Genomic DNA, 8945 nt, shown 5'->3' with positions numbered 1-8945 from the left:
CTAATACATTACATTACAAGAACCTACACTGTGAGAGTGCTTGCGATTGGCTAAGAAAAGTATTTGTAAAATTCCGGTTTATATTTGATCCACCCTCGTAGCATACATTTTCCGGTGATACTACATTTGTTATTAATTTTTCAAATATGGTCGAAAAGGTCATAATTTAGAACAATTAACTAGTGCTCGAAACTTTTTCTACAATTAAACATTTCTATTTTAATGCTAATTGCAAGATTGGCATACAATTTCTGATGTTACTCAGTATTATAAACTATTGTTAACAATAAAAAAATAGCTAAGAAACAAGTGGCATGCATTTTCCGGTGATACTACTATTTGTTAATAATTTTCAAACTATGACCAAAGTGATATATTAGAACAATTAGCTACTAGATGCCATCACGTTTTTTGATGGTTTTACAATAAAAAATATAGCAAGGAAACAAGTGGCATACACTTTGCAGTGATACTACTATTTTTTAATAATTTTCAAAATATGGCCGAAATACCATAATTTAGAACAATTAACTAGCGGATGCCATCACGTTTTTTGATGATTTTACAATAAAAAAATATCTAAGAAACAAGTGGCATACATTTTCCTGCGATACTCCTTTTTCTTAATAATTTTCAAAATATGACCGAAATGTCATAATTGATAACAATTAACTAGTGGATGCGAGGTACATGAAATAGAATACTATTTCATTTTGAGATATTACTGTGAATATTTTAATCAATAAAAGTTCGTATCTTTCGAACATGCAGACTTATAATTTTGTAATTATGAAATGAAGTCAGTAGAATTATCGAGGCGAACAGTATTTTTTTCAGATAGATTTTGCTCATTATTCTGTTTATTGTTTGTTCATAAAAATTACTCTTACCTTGAATTAAATGCTATAATGAAAATATACATGGTAACGATAAGTCAATTCATCATACTTAATGGTATACATGAGATAATTGTTCCACAATGTGCTCGCTATTTTGTTTACTACTTGTGCGTAACAATTACTCTTACCATGAATTGTATGTCGTAATGAAAATACGAGGTTTGTTCAAAAAGCAAGGTGACTTTTCAATTTTCGCGGGCTACGTACATTCAAGTTTAAAATTTTTTGTTTTGTTGCGGTGGTATACTCGTCACGATCATATGTTCACAGTTTTGACTATATAGCTCGTGTTGTTTTCCTGGCAGAGGCGTAAAAGGTTAGAAGGGTTTGGTGTGCTCGGCGATTTTCTTCTTTCGTAAAAAATGGAGCACAGAGTTGCATTAAATTTTGTGTGAAAAATGGAATCCAGTGCTGAAGAGACGCATGAAAGGACATCGATTTTCAACGATTGAGGAGATAAAAACTGCATCGCTGAAAGAACTCAAGGCTATACAACAAAATGATTATCAGAAGTGCTTCGATGATTGGAAAACGCGTTGGCACAAGTGTATTATATCTGAGGGGGATTACTTTGAAGGGGACAATATAAATATTGAGGAATAAATAAATATTTTTTAAGAAAACTATAAAGTCACCTTATTCTTTGAACGCACCTCGTATATGTGAACGATAAGTCAATTAATTATACTTAATGGTATACAGTACTTAAAAGTTTTTTTTTCTGTCACTTGTTTCTTAGCCATATTTTGATTATGAAATTATCAAAAAACGTGATAGCATCCGATAGTTAATTGTTCTAAATTATGACTTTTCGGTCATATTTTGAATATTTTTAACAATTAGTAGTATCACCGCAAAATGTATGCCACTTGTTTCTTAGCTATTCTTTTGTATTGTAAACCCATCAAAAAACGTGATTGCATCCACTAGTTAATTTTTCTAAATTATGACATTACGGTCATACTTTGAAAATTATTAACAAACAGTAGTATCACCGGAAAATGTATGCCACTTGTTTCTTAGCTATTTTTTATTGTAAAATTATGAAAAAACGCGATGGCATCCAGTAGTTAATTGTTCTAATATATCACTTTGGTCATAGTTTGAAAATTATTAACAAATAGTAGTATCACCGGAAAATGCATGCCACTTGTTTCTTAGCTATTTTTTATTGTAAAACCATAAAAAAACATGATGGCATCCACTATTTAATTGTTTTAAAAAACACCTATTTTTTAACCATCGACAGTGGCAGGCACTAATTTAAACCGAATAAAATGTCTGCCATTAAGTATTTGAATAGTATTCAATAATGTTTACTCATACATGGAGCGGCATCCACTATTTAATTATTTTAAATTATGACTTTTCGACCATACTTGAAAAATTAATAAGAAATTTAGTATCACCGGAAAATGTATGCCACTAATTTTTTTAACATTTACTACGGCTAAAAAATCTAAACTCTCTGTGGCATACACTAGTTAATTGCTTTTTTCCCCACATTTTTATTAACTTTAAACCCTTGTATATTCACCCTTACTATCACTTGGATTTGGATGCCATGTTCTTTTTGATATAAAAATGGTACACGAAGAATGGTTTAAAGTACACAGCATACTCTAGTTAATTGTTCTAATTTCTCAAAAATTTTAACATTTTGAGCTTTCAAAATGGCGGGTAGTATCATGCGTGGCCCTTGAAAAATAGGCTTATTGTACTTGTTTTGCATATAGAACACGATGGTGAAAACGGCAACCACTAGTTAATACAACCACCAAATATGTCATTAGCCCCCGGTCTATAATGTTCGAAACATAAATTTTGTCACTCGCATGTGTCGAAGAAAAATCATTGTTGTAATCTGAGAGTAAAGTATCCTGAAAAGTATGTACAAACGAAAACAAGAATTAGACTGGAAAGTGATGTAGCTTTAACTGGTAGATCTATGAGCGAAGCATTAGCAAACTCTTCAAGCCCTGCACCGTGGGCCAGCAGACGCGATTCAGTGGCCAAAAATCAAGATTTCGTCCGATTTTCATGAAAATTGGTATATGTAAGTTTTTGAGGTCGCTGATTTCGAATTTGATGTCAAAAATCCAAAATTAAAAATAGCGGATTCAATAGTGCAGCCAATATTACGGAATTATTATATACTCGCGTGAAATTCTTTATTATTGGGTTCTAAAGGTTGCTAGCTCCGAATTTAACGTCAAAATTTGGAAATTCTAAATGGCTGATTTGAAATATTGCTTGTAAGGTGAATGACCAGTGTTACCATCCATACCCCATGAACACATCAACGAAAGTTCCATTTCCGTAGTACCCGAATTCTGCATTTTCTGGATTATGATTTCCCTTAACGATTCCACAATCCTACTGGAAGTGTGATTGAAGAAGGTTGCAGAGTTACCTCCGCTTTTTTCTCCGAGATACAAATTTTTTTTTTGGGTGGCGTACAGTGACACTTAACCTTTCTAACACAATTGTACGAGGGCCAAATATCAGAACGGCAGTTTTTGCTTTCTAACCGTATATTTGTGTACACAGATTTAGTTAGGTAATTATCCAGGAGGAAAGTTAGAGCTTCTTCGGCAGTCTTTTTTTTTATTGGAATTTCCGGTGCCTCCAATAATTTTCTAACTTTTCTCGGTTGTTCTAAGTTTTCTGTAACCTTGTTGAGAACAGTATACAAATCTTTATTCTTTGTTCGATTCTCTGCATAGCGAGAAGCCATTATTAATCTGTCCGGATCATGCTTTTGTTCAGCACTCATTATTGTAAGTTCCCGACATTCAGCACTTTTAGCCTTAAACTTATTCATTATTCTCATTGCGGCTTTGTATTTTTTAGAGCGTCTACTTTTAAGAACTCTCAAACAGGCTTTTAATTTCTCTACATCTACACTTTTAATGTTATTAACATCCAATTCCATTTTTAATCAAATATAGGAAACATTCGATTCTACATTATTAGCTTTTAGGAGCTATTCAAGAACTTCCCTTTTAGTGAATTTTCTCATTTTATATGACAAGATGTTTCATTATGGAACACAATATGGAAAGGACAGGGTCAAATAGGGAGAAGAAGAATGAATAATGTGTTGACTTATTCAACAAGTTTCTATTTTGCATATACATATATTGTATACATTAACTGTGTTAATTATTATCTTATTAATATCATTTATGCGTACAGGATGTAGGCGGAAAGCAGATTGTCAATACAAGTGAGCTCGCTCACCCGCGTTGATGCAGTTGGTACAACAAATTACGATGAGCCAGCGGTCTCCGTGGCATGGTCGTCCGCGGCCATGTAGATATAACCACAAGCAGCGAAACAAATGAAAAGTAGCCATAAGTAGCACACCGCTGCTTAAGTGCACATTCTAAGGAAGACATTCATATACTTCAGAACTCAATATGTTGTGTTATGTCGCGTTATGAGTAATCGGAAGCAGGTGCTTTGCTGAGAAATCTTGTTTTTTATTCACTAATAATGTGATTATGTTTGATTGCAAAATTTCACACTTTGGTGAATGAAATAAATGGAGGTAGGAGGTTCGGAATTGATTTCTTAACATTAAAACATAAATTTTAATAGGGTTTTGTACTTTATAACTGTATCATCGATACAAAAATTGATTAATCAACGGATTCTTGTTGTGAATAATACATCAATTATTCCTGAATTGAGTAATCTATTTCATTTTTTCGAATTCAAGAATTAACTTTTGACCACGGAATCGAGTCTCCTGGCCCACTGTGCCCTGGCTAGATTCAATCATATCATTTTTAGAGTTTTGTAGCCTATTTCATCGTACTATTTTGACAGGTAACAGGAGAGAACAGAGAGGGGTTCAGGCCAAATATCAATGTAGTGCCCCCCAGACAACTAACTTTATATATATATGTGTGTATATATATATATAATTATGTATATATAATTAAAAATTTGTCATAAGGACAACCGCAAGATATCGCTGGGAACGGGTGGTAATCTGAAAAACTGCACCCGCTCCCAGCGAAATCGCTGTAAAATTTTAGCCACAAACACGTCTCACGACCGTCCGGTAGGTGGTTACAGTCTGTAATGGAATCAATACGACGATCCGGCAAAAGTTTCGTGCACCCTGAGAACACGGAGAGATCCAAGGACTACCATCCTTTGCCTTTTTCCCGCAAGTTTTTTAGCATATTATTTACACGCAGGGATACTTTCCAGGCTATTAATGAGTGAAAGCTTGGCACCTCCAAGAGCGCCGATGATAAGGACGATTAGTTTAACAGACTATTCCGGGTACAATCGTTGCAACTACCTTATAAGGTCTCTATACCTCTCTTTCTTTTCATTCTCCTTGGCTATGATGTTTTTGTCAGCTGGTGCCGAAAATTCGATAACGAACATGGTTCGCTTCTCGAATTCAAGAAGACCCATATCTGCCCTCGAGTGTGCAATAGAAACAATTGTCGAGAATATAAAGTTCCAGTATATGCAGCACTTCTCATTCTCGACAATTGACTCAAGTTCCCTGGGAGCATTTAGAGCAGCGATATTAAGTTTAATGCCGTAAAAGTGACAGAGATGGTAATAAAGCACTGTTAGTACCGCATTGTGCCTTTGGATGTACGTCCTTCCCGCATGAGTAGCACAACTAGATAGTATGTGAGCTAAATGCTCGAGTTGTGCATGGCACGCCCTGCAGCTATCATCGGGAATGTCTTGGCTCAAAATGTGGTGATGGTATGTTAAGGTGGAAATGACACCGTCTTGGCATGCCAAAATGAAACCCTACGTACCAAACTTCAATCCAGGCGATTTAAGGAGAGCAAACGTTAACTCACACGACATTGACTGATCCTCCACATTTCTGGGGAAGATGCCGTGCATCCTCTTATCGAGGACATGTTCACGAAAGTTTTTCTCTTGTGTTTTCTTAATCCAGGCTATCAGGAGTGAGTACACGAGATAAATAAGATATGATGCCCTTTGCTCACCCCTAATACTGAAGTTAAGTCCAAGTGTTTCAGCAGCCTCCTCCGCTCCTTTGCCCACTTCGTCGTGATTCCAGACCATTTTAAAAAGAGGGTCTCTTCCATTTGCGACTATAAGTGCTGTATCCAGAATAATCCTGTTATGAAGAAATTCAAGACTCAATATTCCGCGACCAACTTGACGGCCTGTCATGTACAGTCGCGGAACAGAAGACTTAAGACGCATGTGTTTGTCCATGTGCACATCCTTTCTTGTCCCGATATCAAAGGATCTGAACTTGTTCTGCGTTCATGGAACTACTCCAAATGAATAGAGTACTACCGGGACGACAAGCATGTTCGTTGCAGAGATTTTGTTCCTCGCTTCAAATAAACCTTGGCGCATTTTACTAACCCAAATTCCATTCCAATTTCCTTAGTATATCGTTCGACAATCCCGAGACCTAGATGTAGTTGCTCTTTGTTTTTAGCATAGATCTTAAGATCGTCCATGTAAAATACATAGCGAAGTGCTAAAGATAGTGGCAATAATGTAACGCAAAAGAGGAGTGGGCTCATGGTGTTGCCTTGAAAGACACCTCTCTGACAGGCGACCTTGTTAGTTGTCACAAGATTTTTTCCAGATATCTGCTTTTCCAAAGCGGCATCAATCTCTCTATGCACCTAACGATTTGTAGATGAACCTTTAAGCTTTCCAAAAGACAGATGATAAGTCTATGGGAGGTCGAATCAAAAGCTTTCCGATAATCAATCCAAGCCATCGATAGGTCACGCTGGTAGAATGCTGCATCTTTGCAGGCACATCTATCGATAAGCAGGTTCTCCCGACATGCCGCTACGCCTTTCTTTGAGCTTCGCTGTTCATACATTTCTTGCCGCACAGTTTCAATTGCCCAAACAATCCTATCATTCAGGATAGCTGTGAATATCTTATACAGTGTGTTCAGGCAAGTGATTGGCCTGTAATTCTTCGGGTCAGGTAAGTTGCTTATTTTCGGAAGGAGTATTGTGCGTCCTTCCACCAACCACTGCGAAAGCGCCTCTTCCGACTTTAAACATGAGGTGAAAATACGGGCCAAATGCTGATGGGTTGAAGGAAACTTCTTACACCAGAAGGTTTTGATACAATCTGGTGCCGGAGCGGAATAGTTCTTCATCCCTCTTAATACTTTTTTCACCTTTTCGGTAGTGATGGGTAGGTATTCTTGATCAGGTGTTATGAAAGCATCCAACAGCTCCTTGAAGCTATTTATATTTTCTGAGCCTTCCAGATCTTGGAAGAGTCGAGATGGGGCAGAGAGAAACTGCTGATTTTCTCTGGCCCAGCTCTCCCTCCGCTCTAGACTTCTCTTAGCGTCAGATAGTATCCGTATTCTCTAAACAATATGCTGCCTGATGGTCAGCAGATTTGACTTGTTAAGTGTATATATATATATATATATATATATATATATCGTCCTTTCCACGAATAGTAGCACCGACTTACGGGCTCCAGAAAGTCCTCCCTCAAATTGTAAAAAGCGACCATTGATTTAAACCGCTTAGGCAATGGCATCTTTAATTCTTTCAAGGGCTAAAGCGCCTGAAAATCTGAGATCAGCGGCATTGAGGAAAGAATAGCGAAGACTACCCTAAGCAAATTAAAAATAGTACATTTGTTTTTATTGAGATGATAACATTAGGAAATGTTGACTTTTGGGGTATGAAACACTCCTTTATCAGTGCCAATTCTTGGAAATCTGTAAACTTGTAAAATTAGTGGCTTTGAAGCTTTTTAAAATCCTTGGGAAGTTTTGAAATTTATTGAAGAGGCCTTAAAATCTTTTGAAATAATCTCTAATATTGTAAATTCTTTAAAATCTTTTAAAACACCTTGAAATTTCTCAAATCTATTACAAAGTTCTTCGAGTTTTTTAAAACTCCCGGAACTATTTCAAAATTTCTAAAATCCCATTAAATCACTCAAATTAATTCAAAGTTTCTTTGAATTTTATTATATACGATAAAATCATGTATAATCCCTTCAAATTATTGAAATAAATAAAAAATTTCCTACAATATTTTTAGAATGCTGTCAAATATTTCAAATCCCTATAAAATGATATACATTCTAATGTATAGAAAGGGAGAGTTGCGAAACTCTGAATTTGAGAACCACGGGTTAGAATTTTTACTTTGAAATCTGTTCTAACTATTCAAGTTTACCAACTCTCGTCTTAACGAGCTTGTTTTGGTCACCCTATTGTTCGTAAGTACCTGAGTGCCGTGCTCAGACTTGACGTACGTAACTAGCGACAATGGACGGACATGGAAAAATTGTACGATTCAAGCGTCGCTTTCACCGTACAGATACTCTCCATTTCCACCTTTCCTTTTTTTCCCGCGGGGATAACCTACCATTACTTTAATGGGCTATTATTCAAAATCTTTAATATACTCTCCATAATTATTTGGGTTTTGGTGTTCTTATTCCCCCTCCTCTTCGTTATCAGCCTATTCGGCATGGGAAACCCTGTCAGTAGTAATGCAACCGCCAACATGGCCGTCAAAGTCATGAGAGGAAAGCTCAAGCCCTACCGCGACATCAACGCGAGAGCACATTCGTTATTATTATTATTATCATTATTTATTATTATGTATTATTATTTATTATTTATTTATTATGTATTATTTATTATTATTATGTTATCATTATTATTATATGTTTATTTAAAATGTTGCCATAGGCTTAGGATGGTTATGGTCTAAATGTCAAAGGCATTTTTGGTTAGAGTTGGATTTTTATATTTTTGGAATAGTTTTTGCACGGGTGTTGTCCCGGTACATCGTCAGTCACGGAAGCTTTTTATAATGCAATTAAGTGATCTGATGACAGAGTGTGCCCCGACATATTGGATAAAGCTTGTTTTTTACCCCATCATTAACGGACTGGCTTGCAGTCAAGTACAGTCAAGTACAGTCAAGTACTTGACTGCAAGCCAGTCCGTTAATGATGGGGTAAAAACCAAGCTTTGTCCAATATGTCGAGGCACACTCTGTCATCAGATCACTT

At 36.0% G+C, this 8945-nt stretch overlaps 1 protein-coding gene across 6 annotated transcripts in view; it reads right to left on the bottom strand.

Annotated features, from left to right (window-relative positions):
- Positions 1-8945, bottom strand: part of LOC117174282 (WW domain-binding protein 2) — a 315912-nt gene that overhangs the window by 107130 nt on the left and 199837 nt on the right. The gene's annotated exons all lie outside the window — the stretch shown is intronic.

Source organism: Belonocnema kinseyi, chromosome 6 (assembly GCF_010883055.1).
Source record: "Belonocnema kinseyi isolate 2016_QV_RU_SX_M_011 chromosome 6, B_treatae_v1, whole genome shotgun sequence".
Classification (NCBI taxonomy): Eukaryota; Metazoa; Arthropoda; class Insecta; order Hymenoptera; family Cynipidae; genus Belonocnema; species Belonocnema kinseyi.
Note: the sequence above shows the minus strand (reverse complement) of the source record. Positions and strands in the feature narration are given on the sequence as shown.